At 38.1% G+C, this 26,863-nt stretch overlaps 1 protein-coding gene across 1 annotated transcript in view; it reads right to left on the bottom strand.

The window, feature by feature from the left end:
- Nucleotides 1-26,553, bottom strand: part of LOC126418644 (extracellular serine/threonine protein kinase four-jointed) — a 1,345,623-nt gene extending 1,319,070 nt beyond the window's left edge. Inside the window, exon 1 of the mRNA XM_050085506.1 lies at nucleotides 26,511-26,553. The gene's annotated coding sequence lies outside the window, so the exon portion shown is untranslated. The remainder of the gene's footprint in view (nucleotides 1-26,510) is intronic.
- Between the last annotated feature and the right edge of the window lie 310 nt (nucleotides 26,554-26,863).

The following is a 26,863-nucleotide window of genomic DNA, read 5'->3' as shown; positions in this document are numbered from 1 at the left end:
TAGCAGACCGATGTATACAATTGCAGTATTGTGTGAAACCTCCCGCAAATCACCAACTTGAGGAGAACATCGGATATAAATGTAAGCAGTAAAGGACAAATGCAAACACAGAATAACTTCCATATTTCATCTTCTATTCCAATAACAACTGTTGTGTTAAAAAAAATCATAAAATTCAATCAAAAGCTTGTGATACTGACGGGATCGTTTTGTATCCATATTATCGGGGTATCGCTACGACTCATGGCATTTGCACAAATACCAAATATTGTATCGAATCTGCTACTGAACAGACATAAATCAAAATGCTCAAATTTATCTATCAGTTGGATCCATTCAGCTAAATTAGAAGGCTCAGCTCGAACGATCCAAGCGATAACTTCACACCATCTTTCGTCTGTTGAGTGAATTGAGGACCTCACGTACTTTCTTTCGCAGAGTAAATTTATTAGCCGATCAATATTTCACCTGGTCCCTCATAGAGTAGGCTTGTAGTAAGCAGAAAGAATCTTGTTTCATGTCTCTGTGGTCTGATACATTTCATAAAGGTTAGGCGATGCAAGTTCGATCACACAATGTGTTTCTGAATATGTTCGTTCATTTAAAAACCTACTTCGAGATCAATAAAGAGGAACGGCGCAAATCTTGTATTATCAGCAAGACGCTGCTTTTAATGCGCACTAGTGTATGATTCTATTTCTCTTTATAACGACTATTATTAGTAATAGACTGCGTGTGAAGTACGTCCAGTAACCCCAGTTTACGTTTCTCATCGTCTCCGTGAACTGATTAAGCCCCGCAATACTACGGGAAGGGGGAGGGGTTATTACCATATCAACATGTCTTTAAAAAGTATGTTGTGAGCAAGTTAACGAAATTTTCAGTTTTTTATTTTTTTAAGGTCGGCGTAAAGTAACCGCTCCCCTTACAGTAAATAGTACATATTACTGAAAGTTGATCCTCCTAAGAGTGTGCTGAAAGATAGTTTCATGTTCTGGACACTGCTAACACATCAGTACCTCTTCAAAAGTAAGCTGTTATTTCCATATCAACATGTCTTTAAAAAGTATGTTGTGAGCAAGTTAACGAAATTTTCAGTTTTTTATTTTTTTTTAAGGTCGGCGTAAAGTAACCGCTCCCCTTACAGTAAATAGTACATATTACTGAAAGTTGATCCTCCTAAGAGTGTGCTGAAAGATAGTTTCATGTTCTGGACACTGCTAACACATCAGTACCTCTTCAAAAGTAAGCCAACAACAGTTAACGAATTTTGTTTGGTTTCTTTTAAACTTTTTTACGGTGGGCATAAAGTACCCTGTCTCTAGCCTCCACCCCCTGGTAATGCGCGTTGTGGAAAACGCGTTGATATTGCTACGGTTAAAGCAAATGCCGGGATAGTTCCTTTGAAAAGGACACAGCCTGCCTTCTTTCGATACTGATCCAAAGTGAATTCGTGCTCCGACTCTAGTGGCATAACAGTTCGACAGAATGTTACTCTCTAGTCCTCCCTCATAATATTTACCTTAAATCCTCGATTTTTCTGTGTTAATACTTTCTGCTACATTTCTTATCCGGTAATATCTAATTTTTGTCAGTAGGCCGACGCGGGGAGAGATAATTTTGCCTGCAAATTTTCGTCGGCTTATGTGTTGATATTAGTTTCAGCTTAACGGAATTTTATTGATCGATTTCGATTAGCCGTAACGCCATTTGCGTCTGGGAGCAGACTTAATTTTTTAATATTGCTTCATTCTGGAATCCACAGACTGCTTAAAATAATTAAGTGACGTCAGTTTTCATTTTTTTGATTGTGACTGTAAAACAGAAGCATGTACCTATGGGTAGAGGTTTGTGTGGATAAGAGAAATGCTACAGGCATTATGTCCACATCAGCAAGTCCCTTATCCGCATTCAGATTCGCAAGTATTTTAATGGTACACGCATTCGCGGATATTAAGATTTTGTAAAAAATTTTAATCCGTTCGGTTCGGTGGAACTCTGGCTTCACAATTCTCACCTGGCCAGGTCGATCCTTTTACTTTACATTCCGTTGACGTCAGGAGCACACTTTAATATAAAAGAGCTTGTCATGCTTCATATACATTCCACACGTTATAACTTTTGTCGTAGTTACTGAAACCCATGTTCAAATTTTTCTGCAGCCAATTTCTGCAACATTAGGAAGTCAAATAAAGCTTTTGCAGTTTATCAAACATTGCGTACTGTCAAATGTTTGTATTGCAGTTGGTTTATCAAACGTACGTTAATGCAACACGTTGCTGAATCATGTTAACGAGCCACATTTCGCAGGGCTGGTGGTCGGGGCATAGGAGATGAGAGTTATGCCTAAATCCCCAACACAGTGCATTTTGATGTCGCTGTTTAGTATGTAAGTTACTTGCACCGTAGACTCCCCATGTAACTAGCTCTCATTCAAGAAGCTGAACAGTGTAATTCTGTGCCATTGTCGAGAACTTTATTTTCATGCTGTATTATTCTCTCCTAGTAGGATAAAAGTTTTGGAATCTGATATACGGAAAAATCGGTTATGGGTACTGTTTAATATGCGTCAGTTGTTGAAAATACTTGGTTTACATAAAATATGTTTCAGGACTTCATTAGCCCTTTATCAAGTTCTATAAACCAAGGAAATACAAATCATTACTTTGCATCATTACATATACAGAAACACATGCACGAGGGCGTGCTGAGAAGTAATGCCTCCGAAATTCTTACGTGAAAAATGCTTTAAGTATTTTAAATAAAAAAACGCTGTTAACGATCTACATATTTATTCTTCACGTCTACATGTTTATTCCTCAACTTCATCACCCAGTTGACGAGCACGTATTTCCAAACTAGAGACCAGCGCGTTGACTCCGTAACAGTAGAATGCTTGACTTTCTTGGCGGAGCCGCAACTCCACTTATCCTTGCGCCGCCTTATCACTACAGAAGTGAAGTCCTCGAACGTGTTTTTTAAGTTTTGAAAATAGATGATCGGATGGGCTCAAGTTGGGACTGCACGGAGAATAATTGATGACAGTGAATCCAAGATGTAGGATTGTTGCAGATGGGACTGTCATGCTGAAGGAGAGGATGCACTATTCGAGTCCGAAACTCGATTACAGCACGCAGTTTCTCAGGCACCGACTTGTGTTACGTTATACACCACCATGTTATACGCCACAATTCGGAGCTCTCCAGCGGCAGAGGGCTGCAAATATGTAGACAGCTAAAGTAAAGCCGTGCCATATTTACAACGTTTGTTTTATTTAAAAAACTTTGAGTTTTCACGTAAAAATTCGGAGGGATAACTTTTCAGCATGCCTTCGTAAATCTGTACTGGCCTGTGTATTACATACCTCAAACGTCAATATGCCATTAACCACTGTCAAAAGTAAAAAGCAAGCAGCAAACATGCTTTGTCAGACATCCATAACACTGCTTTTTTTGCCCATAACGCTCTCACAAAGCCTGGTTACTAACTACAATCAGATGCCCTAGCCTACCACAGACTGTATTCCCATGTTACGTGCGTATCACAGGCCCCCCACGATGCTGCTGTCTGCTGTAAAATCTTTGAGCGTTTATGTGCCAAGTCCTAGCGAATTCTAAAAACCAATCTTGCACCAATATTGCAATGTCAGTATCCATTGAAAATAACGAACAGGAAATATTATGATTGATTTTTAGGATTTTCTTGCTTTTTTAAGATTTACCGGGACTGGACACACAAACGTAAATAGCAGCATCGTTGAGGGACTGCGGCATATGCATAACCTGATAGCAGAGTCTTTGGTTGGTTCGGTCAGTTAATAAGTAAGCTTTGTGTGAGTGTTATGTGCCAACACGAGGTCTAGAGGAAAGAGTTTTAAGTGTTTAAAAACGCATATTGCTGCTTGCTTCTTACTTTTGACGGTGTGTACTGGCATATTAAGTGTATTGCAGTGTAATCTCATAAGCAAAGAAAGAAAATTAAATACTGGTCTACCTCAGGGGTAAGTTTTATTCCCCGTACTTTTCACCCTTTGTTTTTCTAACATATTTAAAATCAGCACAAAGGAGTTTGAATCTGCTGACGATCTAGCACTTGCGTATAGACACAAAGAATTCAAAAGTGCTGAAATCACTACAAATGATGATCTCAAAAAAATACATAAATATTTCGCTATGTGGAGACTCAAATCAACTTCTCTAAAACCGAAGTTAGCAGTTACCATTTAAACAACAAAGGGCAGATTTGAAACTGCACACTGCTTTCCTACTAGAGTCACTCAAATTACCATGGAATGACTCTTCATAGGACGCTGTCTTTCAGGAAGCATCTAGTAAAAACTTTTTTGGAAATTAAGCACACGGAACAACCTCATCCAGAAACTCGGCAGTAGTACTTCCGCGCTCAGTTTAGTGTTTTCTAAGGCTGAATATTGTGCTCCAGTATCGTTAAACATTCCTGACCTAAATAGGATAGACACTCGGGTCAATACTATCTTAAGAATTATTTCCGGTGCTTATGCTGTTTTCCAACACTCAGTCACATAAGTCCTACTCCTACTCTGTTAGGAAGACAAGTAGCCCTCCTAAAAGAATATTACAAAATAACAGATAATTTCCAACTTTCCATCCGTGAAGATATTCCCAGGACGAGGACAAATCGACCTCGTTCCAGAGATCCGCCCCTACAATTGGCATAGCATCTTGCCGATAAAAGCAACTTGACAGCAACTGGCTCACCTGAAGTGCGATAGCTTATTGATCCTGTACAGACATCCAAGGGCAATAAACTCCCACGGCATGAGTTGAAGAATACAAATGGCATCCGAACAGGACACCAAGTGTGTGCATGCAACCTGCACAGATGCGGTTATCAACCCACCCTAAGCTGTGATTGAAGTGCATCGAACCCGACCGTGAGCACGTTGAAGAGAAGTGTGAACTGACAATTACCTGGGTGCCCCAAATGACTTTTTCATGATCACTGCAAGAAGCCTTCGCTGCATAAGGAAATAGGACACTGCAATATAATACTAGTATATGTATTTATATCAATTTCTGTATTTTTATGTAGTCTTCATTGTATTCCATATGTATCGCTATGCGCTAAATAAATAAATAACTTTAAGGTATTGATACTACAGTGCTATATAGGTGTATGTGTCTCTATGTGCAGTAATGCGATATAACGATTTGTGTTTCCTTGTTTTGTAGAACTTGGTAATGGGATAATATTGTTCCGAAACGTATTGGGTTACATAAATCATACATTATCAACTGGTGCGTAATATCCTCAGTACTAATTTGTGACATAATTATACTATGGCTTCACAATAGATAATAATTATGTAAAAATACAAATGTCTATCGTAAATTCTTCTTTGGAGGTCACCTACAACCGCCAGCATTTTTCTCGCGGAGTGAGAGCCCGTGAAGCTGTTGATTGGAGATTTTGAATATGATGACTCCCAGAGGATTAAGCTACGTGTTGGTATTGGTCCTCTCTTTTTCATTTCTTACTCACCTTAACAACACGGCCTAGTATTCATAGCATTCTACCGAACGCTCTTTTGAACATTGCGCTTACGTTCCGTTAAATGAGCGTGAACCCTAATTTAATAACAAAGCAAACCGAAATTCTACACACAAATGACTAACATTCTTCACGCGCATTACTGCACACGCTAAGCTTTATCACATGCATATATGGATAATTCCGAAAATTTTAATTTGGGCTACAAAACGAAAACACTAAATATCGCGAATATTGAAGTGCACGAAACTGTGTAATACAATTTGTTCGCTAATTGAAACACAAACAGTACAGTGGCCATTTTAAAATTTGTTTCATCTCACACCTAAAACCGGTATTGTTGTCATAATTCTGAAATTATATTAGTAATGCACCTTTAGGGCGCGATTTACACGAATCGTAAGTAATAATCAATTTGTTTGTACACAATATAAGAGTTAACGGGTGCAGCGAAATACACAAAAAAGACCTGAAATAATGATTTAGTGCTGGATAGGAAGCAACACTAAGCATAGTTGCTCTGAATTTCGTGATATCGTCATTGATGGTTGTTTTATGCGGTGGCATGTGACAATCCATGGTTTTGTGTTTCGTAAACCAGTAACTCTGGTCTTCTCGGAAACACTTGCCAGACACCATTTTCGCCAAGAAATCAGGACGAAACACGCGTAGGAGCAAAATTTAATAGCCATCACTGGTTGCCTTGTCGGTGAATTACTCACGGCGTTATTACAATAGAGCGCACCGGCAACCTGTCTTTCGTATAATAGCGGTCGAGCCCTTACTGGTCCACCACGCCTACGATCACTGACTTCAGCAGTTGACAGTGACTGAACAGCCAAGAACTGGACGCTCAGCATCTTTATTGTGTGAGAGCCGGAGAACGAAAAGAAAAGGTATCTAACAAATTAGAGTTTTGTTTACCATCTGCTCGAGTGCGAGGTATGAGGTACCGTTTATATTCACGAACGAGGATACTAAGAATGCGACAATGAACTACAAAACTGAAACAAAACTGGAACAAAGTCCAAAAAATTAAGGTGTAAGTAACAATAAACACACGAACTGCAGGAGCCTGGCGTATGCTTGATACCTTGCAAATTTTGGTTTACCCACTATACTGTCGTTGTTGAAAGTCTATGAGCAGAAAAGTCTGAGGATAGGGAAATCGTTACACAGTGAAACAGGTATCAAACAGACTAAGAGGAATTGTACAAAGTTTCCTTTAATAACAGTTTAATAGAGTATATACATTCCATTGCCAACGCAGGGTTTCTAGAGAACCAGTCTTTAATGGAATGTAAATCAAATAACGCAGCATAGATGTAGCCGCTAATTCAATTTTGTGATATTCTATGTACAAACTAGCTTAGAGCCCGCTGCTTCACTCAAGTAGACAGAACATTCCGCACCGATTCTGGTAACTGGAGTTCAGAGTTTTTGTTAATCTTACATTTTCATTCTTGTGGTGATGTTTTCATAGAAATTTTCATCTCCTAATACATATGTCCTAACATCTGATCGAGAAGTGAAACACCACTTTCCATAGATTTGGCTTTAACATTTTTCAACCGAGCGAAATATGTTCTTAAAAATTTCAACATTTGTTTCACCACCTTAAGGGTTGAATTTCCAAGAACAGTGAAACTCGTACTTTTTTTAACAGTGAAAAACATATTTTTTGTTTCTAAAAGAGAAGTCAAATATAAATTCTCATATATTAAGCTTTGAAAAAATGCTCTTATAATAAAATAATTTCATAAAACTTTTCATCCTTTATTTCACTCCCGAATGGGATTTGAATTTCCTAAAACACTAAAACATGAATTTGTTTATTTTTAACCGAGAAGTCAAATACCAATTTTCATAGATGGCGCTTTAAAAATGCTTTAGTAGTTCTTTAATAATGATTTATTTTCAGAAAAGACTTTCCCTAACTATTTCACCTCATAGTGGTTTAATTTCCAAATATGCTGAAACATGTATTTCTTTATTTCTGACTGAAAAACCCAACATCAGTATTCGTAGTTGTAGCTTCAAAACTGCCGTAATAGGACATATTTTCAAAAAGCCTTTTCTCTCCTATTTCACACGCTTAGGACTGGCATCTCGAAGAGTTCCTTTTTAAGCGACGCCTACAGTATTAGATAAACATCCTATACATCCTTAGAGGTTTCGGCCGGCTGGGCGATGATCAGTCAGTCAGGACATTGCCTCAAATATACTTATTTCAATCTTTTGCCAAACTCTGCTCAGACTTTTTTCGTATTTTTCTAGAAATTTTTAATATTTATCAAATGATATTCTCTTTAAAATGTCACAAATCATTTGCAATACAAGCGGTTGTCTACTGCTCTTATCCATTTGGTGGATTAGGCTGCCACCTGTTGCAGTTTTAGGGCAAGGCCCATCCTTTACGTGGTCTCTTTACTGGATTCCTCCTTCCCCGTGAGTGACAAAGTGTCAGTTGTTTAATTAAATGGTCAATAGCCACGCATTCCAAATCCAATTTTGTGTGCAGTTTTAAATTTTATTGTACACAGCTTGCATGTTCCACACTTGTCTTGCTTCTTCTATCAGTGTAGTTGGGTAGACTCCTTAACTGTTCACTGGAATCTTATTTCAGCTTCCTATCTCCTTTTTTTCATTTTTTCCTTGGGGAAAGGGGGGGGGCGGAGAGCAAGGGGTAAATTTATTAGATGCATACAGTGTTTTAGGTGTTGCGTTGCCCTACAGAATTTTGTTATCTTGTGATATTGGTCTTACTCATTATAGTTCGGTATATTATACCACATGTACATTGAAAACAATGTGACTTAATTCTTTCGTTTTGCTTCCAGTCACAGCGTATGTCTCATTCATAGTCAAAGTGACACATGTGTTCCGTTGAATAGTTATCACTGCAAACCGTTGAACTGGTTATACGAATTCTTTTAATACAGTTTTTCCAATTTTCTGTTTTTATGCTTTTTATAAATTATTACTAAGCTTTCGCATTTAATACGTGTAGCCCCAGATTTTATTTTATTTCGTTCCTGAAAATCACTGTCTGTAGTTTTTAGTTATGAGAATTCGCAAAAGAAACTTTAATAAAACAGTCACAGTTATGCTTAAAAATTAAATTTCTCATCATTACAGTTATAAACTGCGTGTGTGCTTTTTTATTCACTCAGCCCTGACGTTTCGAAAAATGTGAAACGTCATGTACTGCTACCGCCACGAAAGCAGCTGAGTTTGACGGCAGCTCCAGTGCGGGCACTGAAAACTGAATTTTCAGAATGGAAGAAAAATAATTTTTCGAGTGCTTTGAAACCTTGAAAAAAAGTATACAGCGAGTCTTGTGTTTATTTTGTGAAGCGCATGCGGAGTGTCATTTTCAACGTTAATGTTCATTATATTGTAGATCAACAAGTAAATGTGAATTTATTAATAGGCCTAATTTGCAGTATAGGTAATTCTTGTAAAATCATCGCCAAATAAAAAAAATTAATTGTTCACTGAAACAGTATTGGGAGTAATGAACCGCTATTGCAGTACAATAAATAACTGCAGCTTGCAGGTGTTTCATTGCTGTGGGGTTATGGCACTTTTTATCTGTTGGTGACTGGAATCCTTTTTCTTACTGCCAAAGTACGTTTTGCTCTTACTGTTCTTATTATTAGCACCGGCATTAGTCTAATTACTGCGTGTAGTGTGATTCTGACTTTTACCATAAGCACTGACCAGTATCACGAGTCGTATTTTAAATGCAACAGAACTGTAAAGAATGGGTCGTCTCATAAATGTAGGAGAGGCCAACACGGTCGTAACATTCCCTGGCGAAAGAGAAACATAAATACATAAAATTTAAGACTAATTTCATTCATGTATGATATTCTTTAATGAACATCATTGTTAATGTGCGCCTCAGTTTTCATGGGTGTCTTAGAGGAATGGAAAACACAAGATTAATCACTATAAGCTTTGGATCCAACTCGTGTAAGAAAACCATGTGGCACTGTTCCAAAGAGAGAAACAAGAACCTGAAACCATTAGCATCCGGAGAACACCAATACAAATAAGAAATTTATTTCCCTAAATGACACGAAAGGACACACAAATCATGTTTGAGAAAGTATCAAGGCGAAAGAGCTCAAAAAAATCCAAAGAAAAGCAAAGATGAAGTCTGAAAAACAACACCCAAGAGAAAATCTGCAGAAATTCAAGCAGCACAAATAACGAAAGGTGGAAATCATTTTGAGGAACTGTCGGATGATACAGACGATCATTTGACACAAAAGTTAAGAAATTTTTTTTAATGCGAAGGTAGATATAATAATGTGTGCATTAGATCGTACTTTACTGACAGAGACGTCTTTCATGTCACTGTTAAAAGCAAACACGTGGTTAACTATGCTCTAGCAGCAGTAATTCATACAGGTCTAGTATGGTGAAAGAACCGGGATAAGTAAGCATAGAATATTTCACCTCTATAAATGGACTTTTCTAATGTAAATTTTCTGCGATTTCAGTTGAAGAGTGATAAGCGTCTAACATCTGTCTAAACGTTGGCATAAAAATTTAAAAATGGACATTAGCCTCCATTTCTCAGAAGTAAAATAATCTTAAGAAGCATTTTCTGAGCCGTGTGGTCTAGGGCGTCTTGTCGTGGTTTGCCCGACTCCCCCCGTTCGAGGTTCGAGTCCTCTCTCGGGCATGTGTGTGTGTGTGTGTGTGTGTGCGTTGTGCTTAGCGTAAGTTAGTTTAAATAGTGTAAGTTAGATTAAATAGTGTGTAAGCTTACGGGCGATGACCTCATCCGTGTGGTCCCATAATACCTTCCCACACATTTCCTAAATTAATTTCCATTTTCTGAATCCATTCAAAACATCAGTAACCGAACTGCATACTTCTATCGTTTATAATGCATAAATAGCTTAAACTTGCTTTTCAGTTCTGTTGTAAATAACGCTCTCGGGAAACACAGGTACAGAACTCCTGTTAATATTTGCACCTATATTTCATGCAGTCACCACTGCTCCTAGCCGCTTGACGTTCGTGCTTTCATTAGTTCGAAAATAACACTCGACATCTAATAATATCAACATTGTAGCGAATGTGTTAGGAGTTGCAGTCTATAGTGTTTTAGTGTTTGCGTCTTCGCATACGTAATGACTTTTCTTTAGTTTTGCGACACCTACCTTGTTATACGCAGGAAATTAAGTCACTCTTCAGCTACACAGTTAACGAAAGACTGTGGTTACGAAATCTTACAGATGCAGCCAAAGAGCAAAAACTATTTTGAGTTGGTGACTAAATACCAGCCAGTCACATTTATTTTTCTCCACAATATGCTTATCGGGCTTATACCATAATTTTCAAGTGGATCGGTGGACTGCATTACAGTTTTGTTTGCAGTATGTAACCAGTTGTCTGTTTTGAACTTCGCTTCACTACAGAATAGGTACCATTTGCAACTGGCACAAGAGTTATAAATTTGAAGCAATAAGAAAGCATGTACAAGATTTTTCAGTAGAAAGAACACTAAGTGCCCCTTACAGATATACATTTTCATCTTAACTGGCACACAAATACGAAATGACAACATAAATAATAGAAAGATTGTAGATATGTAGAAAAACGAGCCTCGTAAGTCAAGGAACAATACCAATTTATATTGCAAATCACTGATACAGATAATGTATCAATATTTGTGTTTAAATCTTTAGAAACCTAACGCTTAAAAAGATATCATTATTTTAAAAAATTGATTTGGTATTTTGAGGGTAGTAAAAATTGAAGATTTAAACACTTGTAGACATATATGTTAACTGTAATGTAAGTTGTTCATGCTCTCTGACTTACACGGCCCTGTATTTATAAATACAGTATATACAATCTCTGAACTGTTTATGTTGTTCCGTATTAGTGAAATGAAAAATGATATTCATAATTATGATGAAAATGTATATTTGAGACACTGAGAATCATAAGGGCCCAAAGCACAGAAACGAAGCTATGAAAAAAATAGATGTTTGTGAAAACCAAATTTATAGACAAATCGTGAAGTCATAGATTTGAATGAATTTCTAACCAAGCCGCAGTATCCTGTACTTTCCATGAAAAAAATAATCTACGTACTTTATATTATGAAATGCTAATTAATATTGAAGATTATATTTATTACTAATGTTACTTTAGAAAATTTCCATATATAGGCTAGAGTGAAGATAGGGTTTTTTTACAGTTGCAAAGTTTGTAATTAATGTAAGACTAGAATCAAAATACAAAGAAAAGATACTAAATGCACCGCACAAACAATTATGATATATTACGAAGCTTCACCGTCCTCGTCAACATCATTTTCATTACGCACTTCTTGTGGCTTGAGGTTCAGATAAAACTGTTGTCACTCCCCCGATTATGAAGTATTACTGCTACGTACATGATGTAGACACTAAATTATGTTGTAAATCGTAGGTAACAATTGAGCAACGTAAGGCACCAAAATTATACTTTGTGCGTCGGGCCCATACGGCAACGAATATCCGAGAAATTGGTGAGGCAGCTTTTCATGGATGTTCATATACGCACTGTGAGGGTACAGAAATAGATACAACTGGCTCACGAAAAGATCAACAGATGTCAGGAGCATGCACACGAGTTACAATATGAAAACACATGACGGTATGTTTTAGGTCTTTGTAGTTCTCAGCGCCTCATTTACAACAACCCTCAGAATCATTTCTGCTGGAACATTTTGTTCAGTAGTTGTATTATTGTTTAAAATTTGTAATTCCAGAGCCGTGTTACGGATACATGTAAATTATTTTTTTTTGTAGTGAAATGAAGTTCAAAACAGACAACTGGCTATATCCAACAAACAAGACAGTAATGTAATCCACTGGTTCGCCTGAAAATGGGGGTGTGACCATCAAACAGCCTCACGGGAGAAAATAAAAGTGATTAACACAGATAACCGTTTTAATTCACCTCTGCGTCATAAACAGTAGCAGTTTCCAAACAACAGTTCAACATGGACGACATAAAACTGTTCTTGATGAATTAAAACAAAACAAGAACAATTTAGGAATGGTGAAAATGTTGATGGATAGAAACATGGAGTGAACCCGAACTCCACCAAAAATTCCCAACGTTGTTCGGGGACATTTTCTGAGCATTTGGTAAAAAGGGCCCGTGGTCTATGGTGCCTCATTAGAGAGTAATTGCTGTTAGTTTCATTTCTTATTTGCACTTATCTTTGTATCTGTAATGCGCTGAAAATATCTGCTGACCAGTGCTGATGTTGACTTTAAAAATAATATCGATCGAATACTCAGTCTGTGTGTACATGGTATTAATATTGGCATTGTGAATGTAACTGCTGAGATGTGTTTTTTCAACCGGATATACGTACGTTTTATTCGGTTAAACACTTTCAATGATAGGATTTTATCGCCCCTTTATTGCTTTTAATGCGCATGCGATGTCTGTATGCATGTTTCACTAGAACTTGTCCCTTTGGTAACAGTAATTTAAACGAAAAATAAAAGAAACCGGGAGGCCATAAACGGTGCACACTGAAACACAACGACGCTGGCAATGAAGTGTATACGGCAAAGCCACATTTTTTTGGGCAGCCAGTATCCCACACCGTAGGCAACCGTGGGGCAGAAGTGAACGAAGGAAAGGACTGTTTTTCCGCTTTCTTATATAGTCTAAACTTGGCAGGATTGAAGAAGGTTTATAATAATGGTACATCTATTTTGGCTAAGGTGCCGAGATTCTATAGTATGCGAGAAAGTGGTGGTCGAAGTTTCGACGACATTTCACGAGCCGTCTCGCGTAATGTGTATGAAATTGAATAGGTAGGAGCACACCTTCGAATTTTTGATCTCCGTGTTCAGAGCCAATATTTTTTGTTACATTGTGGTATACAATGGAACTATTGGCAAAGTAAATAAGCATTTCAAATATTATTAAAAATAGCTTTTATCATCACAATTTACACGGATTAACGTCTTCGAGAACACTGTTACTAACAGCGTTCGTTTGTCAGTGGCAGAATTGGTTCTCGAGTCCATGACTTCACCTATTAATGGCACGGCAGCAGAATGTGTACGCAACAGACACAAAATCGGCAAGGCGTACAAAAGACACCTGTCATCAGCTTTTGGACAAATCTTTGCGACCTTAGGTAAAAAGTAAGCCGTTTTCCTACATTAACTTATAGGGTACACAGAGCGATAACTCCTTATGCACTACGTTTCAGTAAATGTAATTCCGCCGAAGTATACGTTTTTATGTTAGCCCTGACACGTGTACCTTTGCGGACAGGTGAAGAATGGCATCCGCCCACTACAAAAGTGCCCTATTTTCATCGCGCTGCGAAGGAAAATCACAACTAGAACTGAGGCAATTAAAATACACGGTTTGATCCAATATCAACTACATGCTGCAAATTTCGAAAAATTGCTTCGATATGCGTAGTTTTCTGCGAAGTTATCGCCAGATCGTGAGGTTTTCCTAATTATATTCGCACTAAAATATGTGACTGTGGCATCTGTTGCTTAGCATGTTGCTGATGGTGCTCCGAATTTTTGCAATTTGAATATTTTTGTGATAGTTATCACTATGGGGAACGTACTGGTTCTCCTGAGCATAAAAGCAAAAATCAAAGTAAACACAGAGAACAAGAGTTTATATGTTATCAATTTTCATTTACCGTTAATTATATAATATTATATAATATCCAGGATGATTTAAAATATTTTCAATAAGATTTAAAATGCTCACTTATTTTTTCAACAATTCTAGAGGGTTTCACAAAATCACAAAAAAATTATGTCACATCCTCTCGCCACAAGAAATGAGAAAAAGCGCAAAAATTCGAAGCTGTGCTACTAGCCACTTTAGTTAGCGTGGATACACGCTGCACGAGCGGACTCATAATCTATTACAGCCAAAAATAGGTGTCGCTTTATTTCCCTTCTTTCATCGTAGCAAGTTTCAGCTGTATTAGAGAGCGACCTATGATGGGTTCCCTTGTCAGTTGCCTATTGTACTTGTTGCTGACAGCGGTAATGTCCTCTTTACTCTATAACCTCAACACTGCAAGTACTGCTGTTTGTTCACCGCACCTGAAGATGTCGTGAAAATTTCACAACGATATCCGACGTCTCGCCAGAGGACATTATTTACAACTAGGCCGTCGGGAAAGCCTCAAGCAAATAGTAATTACATTATTACTCTGTAATAAGCCACACGGGATCACGGGACCCTTATACCAAAATACTCAGAAAAAATCCTTGAACAAAGCCCGAAATTTTGTTGGACTGTTTCGGGTTCGCACTGTGCATCTGATTTATCTGACTACCTAATCAATGGTGAAAATAGTTTGAAAACTAACACATGGACCAGCAGAGGGTTTGTCATTCTGGTATGGGTATTTGCGTACTGTGTGACACTAAGGTGAGGGAGGATCTCTATTGATTCCTCGCCAAGGTTAATGCTATGAAAGGGGAGAAGGCCTGATCAGAGGAAGGGAAGGGGGAGCTCTGGTGCATTTGGTGCGTGGGTAGGGACTGGGACGGATCTCGTGTGAGCTGGTTGGAGATTGACAGGTGATGTGGAAGATTTGTTGGTCTAGGCTATGACATCTAGTTATGAGGGGAAGATGGTGGGATTTTGGATTCTACGACGTGTGTCACGCTTTCAGGTGTTGAATGTTGTGAGGTGGGGAGTGGGTGTCAGGATATTAAAAAATTCGTGTAGGGTAAGCAGATTTGAAATGAAGTGCGCTGGGGATGGATATGAATCAGCTGACTAGAGTGCTCTTGAAAGATAAGAGCGTTGTCGAAAACATATGAAAACAGAATCGTATTTGTTTTGGTTAACTGCACATTTCACGCAGTAGCTATTTAAATTGCACCCTCCGCAACAATACAAAGCTGCTTTTTGCGTACTGCAACACTGCGTTCGCCTTAACAAAAGTAAAATAAAATAAAAATGTAAAAATAAAAAAAACTTCTGCAGTATATCTGCAGAAATTACTCTCTTTCTGTCCTACAAAACATCATAGATTTAAAATACCTCGTCTCTTGGTTTTTGTATAAACTGGAACATTATCATATTACCTGATGAATTTCGTCTCTTCTTCAAGAGAGCTCTGGTTGAAAATCTCACATTAATACTGCACCTCAGACAGTTAAAAATTCATAAGCGACAAATAGCCCACTTTCGTTTAAATTCATAGCGTCTGTAAATGATTTTTTGTCTGTCTGATATCAACCACAGCGTTCGGCAAAAGCTCTGGCGTGTTTCTACGCCACCTTACAAGGAGGTATTAAAGTCGTAACGTAGGGTCAGAAGGTGTAAATTTCTGTCCAATCATCCTGATGAATCCCGATCCGTCACAAATTATCAACAGTGAAGATTTTCGTTACCAGCTCATGCATTATAATTTCCATTTCATAGCAAGAACTGCTCAAGCAGCTGTATTTTGAATCAATTTTATGAATGCGGTTTATTGGCATTGTCACTTCATCAGATGCATATTTGAGATAAACGGAGATTGTCATTGAACCCCTATACATCAAACTAATGCCAGAACCATAAACACCTAATTTACGAGAATAGATAAAAACGAAAGTGTACTTACAAACATTAAAACACAGTAAACAACATGTTGGGCAGTATAGCACGCACAATCTTCCTAGTTAAAACCATAATGTCCGTAGAGGAGAATCTTTATTCATCGAGTATCCGCTCTATGGACACTATGGCTTTAACTATGAACTCTGGGCGTTCATTATTCTCTGTCGTCTTGTTTACCATGTTTTAATGTTTGTAAGTACCCCGGTATTTTATCTTTTCTTAAGTAGGTGCTTGTGGTCGTGGTATTACTTTAGTGTGTAGGGGTTCAATCATTATTATTGTTGTTTAGATATGCGCCTGATAACATGGCTATAAGCCACGAAATCGGTAGTGATTTAATATAATCGGTTCGAGATACAATTGTCTGAGAATTCCCTGCTATAAAATATACTATCACAGCTGCGGGTGCCCTGACCATAGCGTCATTTGTTTTATAATTTGCTTATAGAGACAAGTACAACGTGTATTTGTCTCAAGAGGACGTCCTGAGTAACAGTTAAATGCCGAGTTAAAGACAACACACTACAGAAATGAATGTGCCTCTGAAAGTGGATAGCCAGAAAGCAGTAGAAGAAGAGCTCGAGAAAGTTTATTGATTCTGTAAATACAGAAGCTGGTTGGTAATCGCATGATAGTAAATAAGACGTCAGCAGAAAAATAGCATTGAGCCACATTTCTAAACATAGTGCTTATGAAAAAGTTACGGATTAACGGTTGTAGCAGACATATGCACATATATCATCAGTGAACACAGAAATTCAGTTACTAGCGTGGTTAGCAAATGCCACGAGTATAATTGAAATGTAACAGGTCTCAAGATGGTTCCCTGGTTGGTACTAGAGTTTTCTTGTCTGGTGCTTAATTTTATCTTTCCTTCTGACATTGTCTTTCGCGTAACACGTGATAGCTTCATTCGGTTTTCACGTTAAACTGTAGACAGACGAGTAGTAGGCTGCTTGAGCCGACTCATACGTCGGACAATGAAAGGACATAGCGTTTACAGTAAGAGCCTATTCAGTAAACTAACGCCTACCACCTTATAATTGTTTTTCTGTTTGAAAAATAAAACTAAACTCCGCCCGAACAGGCTATGAAGGCTCAACGGTACCGACCGGCCGCCGTTTCGCCTTCAGCCCATGGCAAATTTGCCACATCCACTCCATGCGTAATGACAATATGGATAGCATTTCACGGTCACAAAAGTGCATAGTGCAGTAGCTAATTTGTGTGTGCATGATGTCAGTCGTTAATTTCGAGTAACACGCATGAGAATACTCAGACCATTAAATGATGGTGGTCATAAAACGAAGCATACACTACAGTAAATAAAGGTATATAACTTTTATTTACCACACAAAACAAAAATATAAGCAAAATTTTCTTATTTCGGTTCATTGACGATTAGTCACAAGGCTTACGCACAGCATAATGCATCTACTGGATGCAAACCAAACTGTATACACAAATATTGTTTCAAAATCTTATTAAGTAAAACAGAGTTTAAAAAATAAAAGCTTTTTCATTGTCTGTGTGATAGAAACGTCTACATATGTTGCAGACCATCAGAAAAGAAGTGTTTGTTTCTTGATATTAAGCCACGTTACATGTTCGTTAACTTTTAATCAGTTTACTCGCATAATTTTCAATAAGGCTTTAAACTGCATTATGTAGATCATAGTCTCAAGATGGTTTTAAGATATTTCTAAAGCTTAAAGACGTCTAGCAGAAGGTGCCTCATATAGAATGGCAAAAAAATACGTGGTTGTTTAAGAACATCTGTTTCCCATTTGTCTGTAAGTGAAGATGCAACTGGATTAGGTGTTGGGAAAATTATTGACTATATCGCCTACTATCGCTTATCAAAGACCTTACACGAGTTTTGTGAGTTTTTATGATTTCCTAAGCCAGAATGTTTTGATCTATTATTTAATTATCTATTTACACTAGGCACTTGCACGAGTGTTAACTTGGTAATAGTCCTGCGAAGACTCCCGGCACTACCATTTGATTAACTTTGCTGCTCTTTTCGATTCCTTATAGTAGCTTACCTAATGATATTTTATTATTATTATATTTATTTTTACAAGTGAGAAACATAACACTTTCAATAAAAACATATTCTGACATATTTGCAGCTAGTCGGCGAGCTGTTAACGTTTGAAGTAAAGCATACACTTTACTCCTCGAATTGCGGAAATGGAATGTTTACCCGTGTGTCTGGTCCTACAGAAATATGTTTGAAAGTTGCTAATAATAACTGCATATGTGTTTTTAACAAAGGTACATTTTTGTATTTATCTACAGTCCACTGCAAAAATACTTTATGACTGTCTTTTATTTCAACAAGAACTGCAGTGTTTTCACTACGCACCCGTCCGTCATCCTCCAGCCCAACTTCATCCAGCAAAATACCATTTTATTTGATTCTCAATGTCTTCATCTCACCATCACAATATTATATCCTCTACACCCTCACCGTTTCATTAATCCGTTTCAGGATACAGATGTTTGGATGCATAGTAACAGGAATTACACTCAGACAAAATACGAATTTACTTGTTGGTCCATCGACTTGTTGATTCTGTCTCGGTGGAGAATGCTTGGAATTTACATCACACTGTTTAACGGTAGGCTGTAACATATAAGTTTTAATTTTCATATAGTCTTTAAGAGCACTTTAAAACCATTAAAATCAAGAAGATGAACTTAATACACAAAAAATTATTGGAAAATGAGATATCGTACCAGAATTGTACAACAAACGATTCCTGAAATTTATAAGCGTTGTTTGAAGGTGTGTGTTTGTTATGTAGTCAATATAAAACTAAATACGTCAAAATTATTACTACTAATACGGCACTCAACGTGTATAATAATTGCGATTCAGAAATCAACTACGACGGTGCATAAAGCTTGGACATTGCTCAAACCTTCGGTATTCTTTTCACATACTGAATGCACGACTATATTAATAATTACTGTACAAACAGAAACGTCAACAGCGAGCGCGAAATTTGGGATTCAGTTGTTTCACGGTCCTGGTTACCATATCACATCCTCTAGCAGTCAGTTTTCGGTTCGCAACTGCAACAACAGTGTTTTCAGATGGCATTAAAAAGTTTGCCGTGTGACACAAACATTCCGTCACCTACAGAGTAACCTAGCACTGACTGCGAGACGAGGATCCTAATGCTGACGTCTCAGCACATAAACTATCTGTTTAGACTGGTTGGTTCAAATGGCTCTGAGCACTATGGGACTCAACTGCTGAGGTCATTAGTCCCCTAGAACTTAGAACTAGTTAAACCTAACTAACCTAAGGACATGACAAACATCCATGCCCGAGGCAGGATTCTAACCTGCGACCGTAGCGGTCTTGCGGTTCCAGACTGCAGCGCCTTTAACCGCACGGCCACTTCGGCCGGCTTAGACTGGTTGATAACAACGTACTATACTTATAGAGGAACAGCTGCAACTATTCAGAGAAACAAGGCAGCGAAAGGCCGCGTATATGCGGAAAAACTTCCTCATTGTCGTTCAGAAAAACATGAACTTGGCTCCATTTAGCAGTTTGTATCCAGTTCCACGAGAACTGAAGTAGTGCAAAGACAAATCACGTATTTTAATCTCAAGTCGAAGGTTTTTGTGTTGGTAAGCTATTTCAGTTCTTTCCAGCCTTAACATATTCCGCTTAGATGATGTGTCATCGAATGAAACTCCAGACGTACTGTTTTTGTTGTGAGGTATCAGTACTTTGAACTGATGCACACTTTCTGATCTGAGGGGTTCCCACTCCTACATCACACCACTTCCTGCAAATTTCGTGGCATTTCCTAAAAGCAACCCATAATGGTATAACAATGCTAAATTGAAGTTGTAGGGTAATAAATGAGTGAAGTGCTTAAGATACGTATAAAATAACTTCTTCCACACAAAATATTACATTACGAACTGCTGTGTTTAATCTCTCACAGTGTAATTGAATGTAAAGTATAGCAAATACATTTAGTGGCGAATCTTCCGTAACTACGTAATAATAAAATGGTGTGGATTGGTGTTTTACAAAAGATTTGTGGCATTAAACAACTACAGGCCCAAGGACTGAGTCGCTCTACTCTATTTACACTCTATAACATGAATTTACTATGGAACAGAAACTTGAAAATCTGATTTTGGCCTAGGAAGAAAGTCATTATCATTACAGTGGCTTGTGAGTAAGCATAAACTATCAATGCATTGTACAAAAGTTACATCCAGTAACGAAAATTAGTGTTAAGGATCGCTAGTAACAAATTATACAGTACGAAGCGTGGTTATGGGTGACGTCAGACCTGAATATGCTACACCTATTTTTTTCAGATAATTTTTATCGTTATGTAATAGTAAACAACAAAGCACATACTTTTCATTTTACTCTAACTTAAATAACATTCATTTCCTTTCTATATAATTAGCCTTTACTTTTCCGCATCTTCATGGATGCGTGGGGGAGAACTGAAATATCAACTGATAGTCAAATAGGCACCCCCACCCCCACAAGATACATGTTAACAAAATTAAATGAAACGGTGAGGAAACCAATTTGGTACTAATTCTAAACAGTCTCTGGCTTTTAACATATACATCAAAGATTCCAGATCTTACTCGAAACGACATTAATATACTCCTCTCATGATTCATTTTTCATTTAGTTATGTCTGAATTTGAGTTTCATGCAACGTCCTAATACGTGCTCAGCTTCTGTAGGATTTTATATTTTGTCGTATCTGAAAATTTATGTGCTTGCAATAGAAATCATTATTTGGAATAAGGACTTACAAAACTGGATGTTTGTTTGTAATTAACGATGTGTTTCTGCTGAAAAAAAGTAAAGTACTGACCATACTAGAAATGGTTTGATGTTCCATCGCTAGTTAGCCCAATGAAACTTTTTCTTCCTGGAAGATGTAGTCAGACCAACCTATGACAACACCATATGTATATGAAATACGTCAGGCTGTGCTGTGATTTGGATTCCACGTTAAACTTTAGATGCCCTTGCAAAAAACTAGATGTCAAAATATATGTACAGGGAAAGCAATAGTTTACTGCTAACTACGGGACGACCATCACTAGCAAAGAACAAGCGTTCGAATCATCCTTCATGTTCACCAGTGGCTATTTTTATCAGTAAAACGTGTCAGGCTTTAAATTTAAAGCTTTCGGGCTCTATATTTAGAATATTCTATGACTTTAATTTCCACTTATTGCTTCTTTACACACAGGAAGTGATTTGTATAGGTAAAAAAGGGCAAATTCCACTCTCTGGTTCGAAGTCCACGTTAAAATGAAGGCCCTCGCTACAACAGACTGGGAAAGCCAGTTTAGGTGTTAGAGGATGTCAAGGGTGTGTCATCTCCAATAGCGTCATGCCTGGTGAAGCAACAGGGTCCCCAAACCATCGATCGAGTGAGGAACAGCTTTGTCTTAATGGAAATCTCTGCTTGTTTTATGAAAAAAACTGTAAATTTTTTGTCATCATATGATTTATCGGTATCATTGACGCATACCACTGACAAAACTGCAACCATCAAGACAGATAGGCCTCAAAATTGTGAAGCTGCTAGTTGTGCCCTCCACACAAATGTAAAAACGAAGCTGTGGTTAAGTGTAGCATGCTATTCATCAATAAGAACAGTCTTTAGCGCCCTTAGTAAAGACTGTATTGCTTGACTGCCATCGGTAAAAAAAGAAAAAAAAAGTCTACGGAAGGTTCTGCCAGGGATAAGCCAAAATTTTGTGGCATCATTTAATGAATAAGATTCTTTTATTGCAGGAAAATTATTGGTAGGGCTAGGTAGATCTTTGCGTACAAGGTAAACGCCTGTAATCTATTGTATAAATTATCATCGTGTACGAAGTTATCACTATGACGAAAACAGTGTCTCCAGCTACAAACCAAAACCGTAAAAAGCAAAAATGCAGTTTTTGGCTCAAAGACAAAGTAAAGAGGCTGTGTACACATGATTACTCTAACAAAACAGGGATACCGCTTTTGTAGGAAAGGGACCTAAAAAGCCACTGCATTAGCCTGTCCCGGCTTACGCGTACATTTACTAGGTTGAAGGAGTAACATGCATTTCTACCTACTCTCCATAATTTTACTTATTCTTCGTTTCCAAGACAGTAAAAAGGTACAATAAAATTAAAAATCTCTGACTGCACGAACATTCTAAAATAAGTTCACTCTGAAGTTAGTTTGGTGTGTACAGGAACTATCTAACCTTTATACTATTAAATCTACAGTTATTGCACTAAGGCCCGCAAACACAGTAACTACTTTGTAGAATTTTTTGGCCTACACAATACAAATTTGATTTCTCTCCATGCCTATGGTACAAGGCATTGCCAATATTCTGAGCGGTTACTGTACCAATATTATGAGCGATTACTGTACTTTTTAAACTGGCTAAGAACTATCGAAAAAACAATGGAAGGAAACAAATATGAATGTTATTTGCTCTTATCAGTTCCGTTTGGCAAAATTCCGACACGTCAGAAAGTTTCCTCTCTTTTATCGAGTATAATAAATTGATTATCTTCATAAAATGTACTTCGAGAGCCTTATGTTCAAGCATTAACTCCTTTACAAAATACTTAGTAATCTCAGCAACGAACGGCAAGTGAGAGAGCAAGTTACCAGATTCATCAATTCTAATTTTTTCTTTCATTTATTACTTCAGAAAGAATAAACTGGGTTGAAAATACCTTTTAACAACACGTCTGTGCACCAAAGGAACCGCTGGCCCTCATACGATAGATTACTAAAGATGTGGATTTTGGCAAGTTATTTCTCTTCGGCAAATATCGCTAATTGCCTCTGTCATTTTCTGTACTGTATAAAGCCTGAAAGACGGCTATAGGTGACAGGAGTTCTCATAAACTGGAGGATAAGTTTTGATTCCTTAGCTCCTCCAGTTCGTGAATCGATTTGTTAGGCTACTGCTGAGTGCACAATGACGATCAATTTCTCTTTATATTTACAGCAGACTGCGTACTGCGATGTAAGAATGTGGTCTCGTGGAAAGTATTCTTTGTTCCTCCAAGAGGTTCGTTCATCGCTTTAGCAAGCGTGCAAGACTGATGCCCTCCTTTCGTTGTCATCTGTTTCAGACCAAAATAATGTTTATCTTTTGTCAATGAAATGTATTTTTACTTGTAGCAATCACATAAGTTAAAACAACGTAGATTGTTGGGCGTTATTTATTTGAATAAGTGTTGTGAAAAGAAGGTAAGCAATTAATGTAAGTCAGGGTAACAATATGAACGAATTAAACAACCAAAGTTGCTACGTGACGTTTCGACACTGCGCTTCATATGCCTTCTGATGTAATTCAGTGACAAAACAAAAGTTGCGTTACTGTTTTGTGCATTTTGTATTTATTTCTGTGTAGTTCTCCGACGTCCAAATTGGCTTTGGAGGTGCCCTCTTGTTCACTTATGCAATGAAAAGAAAAGAAACGTTTGTACGTTGGAGTATTTTTTAGGCCTAACGGATTCTGTGAATCCACCTCCTTGCAAAACTGAAAGACAAACATATCCAGTGTACACACGACTGAGAAGCAAACTTCTTCGCGAGTACGTGTTAGAGTACTATTCAAAAAAGTATGCATCACTGCGCAACAGACCTTTTCAATAACTTTCCACGATAGCTGAAATCTGTTAATGACAATGCGTAGCTTCACAAACCCAAAGCGAAGCGTTTCCTCTTGCTGATAATGTACCAACACTCCTTAATTTTGTTGTGGAACTGTATTCTACCCAGGCGATTTAATTACGGGAGGTAATTATGGTAAGAGTACTGTTGCACGTTAACCAGGCCATTGGATTTCCGGTACTTATCCTCGACCACTTCAAACGAAATTCCGGCTGGTTTCTACTGATCGTTCAAGGCCCATCATTATGTTTCGTAAATTAAAGTAAATTTGTACAGTGTTTATTTACTTTGTTGCTTCAGTTTAAGGATTTGATAAATCAATTGTTCATCGCTGTCATTTGTCTTTACTTTGAAATGTAATGAATTTTTTTAGTTGTTGTTTCATGATTTTGTGTCATTGACGCTAAGATATGAAACAAGGATTAAACAAGGAAAATAAATTGTTGTGACCTCCACTTTGTGCATATTCTGCAATACATTACCAAGGATTTTATAACAAATGCATTTTTTTTTCAATTTTATATCTGTCCTCGTTTCGTGTCCATAAAGGTTTTGCGTATAATACTAGCACCCGCAGAACACGGTGATAACTATTTCAGAATATTTTCGCCAGTAGAAAAATCATATTATTGGTTACTATTCTCGTTCATTCAGACGAAAATAATAATAATAATAATTATTATTATTATTATCATTTACATTCAGTGCTATGACTCTTGCATGTTTTTTATTACTGTGTCAGAAAGCGCTTAATTTACCGTCGGGTATAGTTCGCTTCCGTGTGCGCAATTTTACATTGGAGGCGGTAAGAGGCAACAGATGATTCCTCCACGATGAGTTCTCGAAAGCAGATTGTTCATCTAGATATACTCGGGGTGCAGGATCGCGTATTTGTTCTGTGTATTCCATCTGATTATAGGATTAACGATATATTTCGAACAAGCTTTGGCAACTGATCTTTATATTTGTCTTCATTTACGACTCCTAATAGCACGTGTCTCATCATAATTGTATGGGGAGTTGAAAGGAAAACATTCTAAGTGACATTTCTTCACAAAACGCATTTACACTACTGTTATGTTCTGGATACTGTGCTGCATGGCCCTAGATTTGACACACGTATCAAACCGTTGAGAAATATTTCAAACACGCGTTAGTAGATGGCGCATGGTCTTAGTGTCAAGCTGTGCTTCTCTCCCAAAATTTAAAACATATTGGAGTGGCTTTTGTTGGCCACAGTTCTAATAGTTGGAAACCTAATCCTTTATTTCTGTATTTGTGTTGTCACAAATGAAACGTAGGGCCTCAGTAAAAGTGACATTTGGAGCAAAAACTTTATTCTTGCTATTTTCTCGAAAACTAACATTTTTGAGAACGTGGCTGTGTACGAAATACAAGCTCATTCTTGCAAAGAAGAAGTCAGCAACTATCTACTGTTAATAATTATGTCTACTGACACGAATAGCGCCTTTGCCGGTTACAGGTTCATCTTCAGACGTCTGTTCACGTTTGTTATTGTTTATATGAGTTTTTGAAGAGAACTGTCAACTAATGTAAACAGCAACAAACATGAACAGTTGTCTAATGAGGAATCTGTCGGTTCGAAACCGGGAACGCCGCTCTTTGTGTAAATACGTGGCATTCTTAACAGTGGCTGGATGCTGTTTTCTTGTTTGCAAGAATCAACTTGTATAAACTTTCTTATTGTTGCTTCGAACATCCTCAATAAACTATGTATTTTGTAATCTGTCTCACTATTTTTTGCGGTGAACAGCATAATTCTGTGGTATTAGAATACCTTCTTAAATTTTTGGATACATATCAGTTATGTACACTACATACAATATCTACAATAGATACATCGTTTATTCATTCTCCTGGCAAATATCAGATTTGGCACTTTTGGGCGTTTTCCATTTCCATTTTTCATACGTACAATCGGAAGTGAGCGTTACATACAAATTGACGCACAGCTGTGAATAAAACATTTTATTCAAAGAATATACAGCCTCAGCGGAATCACGACTGATTTTAATGGAAGTAAAAACGTGCAGGTGATCGCTTACAGAGCAAGAACGACAAAAAGAAAAGTCGGGAAATCAGTCGCGGAGCTGTAGCGATATTCGATACGCTACCTTGCGGTCACGGCTGACACTGCACGAGTTATTCGCCCGTGAGGTAAACAAATGTAGCGGCTTGTCCTCCCAGCCACTGAGGGAGCGCGTGTACGCGCACACACACACACACACACACACACACACACACACACACACGCAATTTCTACTGCAATGGTGCTTATAACTAATATAGGTGTTCTTCGGATGGTTGTAAGGCGTAGTGAAGAAACTATTACTTGCTCGATGACTTACAAATCTCGGTAATAAAATTTAATTCACACACTTCATCGATACCAGGATTGTGGGAAGGAGCATTTGGTGCGGATGCAATGTGTAGACTGGTTTCAGGGTCAAGTCGTTTTGATGCATGGAAGTTATAAGCCAACTTTTCGCATGTACAGGGTAACAACAAGAATAATGACTTTTCTTTTGAGGAGGAGCATTCGAAGCGACGCTATAGGATGCTGCTGAGAATATCATAGCTGTAGTGCAGAGTAGTTTCTACGCTAGAAATGCTGTGAAACTTCAGTTACTTGAGTCGTTTGTGACTGATGCGAGGTGTGTGCTAAGCGACGGCGCGGCCGATGTTGGAGGTGGGCACAGTTGGTGCTCGCGGAGCGCTCCACCCTCAGCTGGGCGAAGAGAGCGCAGGCTGCAGAGTAACGGCACACCAGCTGGAAGGCACTGAACTGTCCGTCTCTCACACCGCGACTTGGACTGCTACGAGCAACCTCAACCGGCTGCGGCGGACGATCCAACCGCACTGGCTACACGCAACAGGCGCGCAGACCACGCCAAATCGCCGCCGCGGCCGTTACTTCTTTCACTGCCTCTGCGGCCGACCACAGCGCTCCCAGCGGGCGCCGCTGCAGTCGCCGGCCACAAC

Source organism: Schistocerca serialis, chromosome 9, assembly GCF_023864345.2.
Source record: "Schistocerca serialis cubense isolate TAMUIC-IGC-003099 chromosome 9, iqSchSeri2.2, whole genome shotgun sequence".
Taxonomy (NCBI): Eukaryota; Metazoa; Arthropoda; class Insecta; order Orthoptera; family Acrididae; genus Schistocerca; species Schistocerca serialis.
The sequence above is the reverse complement of the archived record's forward strand: the minus strand, read 5'-3'. Positions and strand labels throughout refer to the sequence as shown.